Source organism: Triticum aestivum, chromosome 7A (genome assembly GCF_018294505.1).
Source record: "Triticum aestivum cultivar Chinese Spring chromosome 7A, IWGSC CS RefSeq v2.1, whole genome shotgun sequence".
In the NCBI taxonomy this organism is placed as follows: domain Eukaryota; kingdom Viridiplantae; phylum Streptophyta; class Magnoliopsida; order Poales; family Poaceae; genus Triticum; species Triticum aestivum.
The window spans coordinates 7,626,630-7,627,485 of NC_057812.1; positions in this window are offsets into that span (position 1 = coordinate 7,626,630).

Genomic DNA, 856 nt, shown 5'->3' on the forward strand with positions numbered 1-856 from the left:
AAATATAAAATCAAAGAAGAAAAAAAACTAAAACAAAAAAGAAACAAAAAAGCAAAAAACATAAACGCATTATTGAAAAAGGAGGAAAATCCAGAAAAGAAAAGAAAACCCGATTTGAAAAGGTTCTAGAACCTTTCCAAAACCATACATGAACTATCTGGGCCGGCCCACTTATACATAATGGGGCATGGGGTAGGCGCCAGATCCCCTCCGTTGTGAAAAACCCTACTTGTCGTTCGCTGCGAGTGCTCCTATACGGCGCGTCACGCGCTGGCGAACAAAGCCAGCACAAACGCTGGGAGCAACTAGTTAACGAGCGCTCCTTCGGGAGCCTCGCAACGATCAGCGTCACTTGGCGCGCTCTCAGTCATTCGCCACGTGTAGCGCTCTGGACGCTTTCTTCGGATTTTATTTTTTTATTTTTTCGCACGCGTTTTCGGCTTTTTAAACGGTTTTTTCCGGGTTTTTTCGACATTTTGGTTTTCCCCCGGTCTTTCTTAGCTTTTCGATCAAAAAAAATTTCGAATTTTTTTTGCGTGAAAAAACGCGTTTTTTTCCTTTCGCAAAAGTCACGGTTTTTCTTTCGCGAGAGGCACGGTTGTGCTTTATCGAGAGTCACGGCCATGCCTTTCGGAAACGAAAAAAAAACCGTGTTTTTTTAGTTTTTTTTCTTTCACGAGAGTCACTGTTTTGCTTCCGCGAGAGGCACGGTTGTGTTTTCGCGAAAGTCACGGCCGTGCCTCTTGGAAAGGGAAAAACAAAACACGTTTTTTGTTTTTTTCTTTCTTTCGTGAGAGTCACGGTTTTGCTTCCGTGAGAGGCACGGTTGTGCTTACGCGAAAGTCACGGCCGTGCC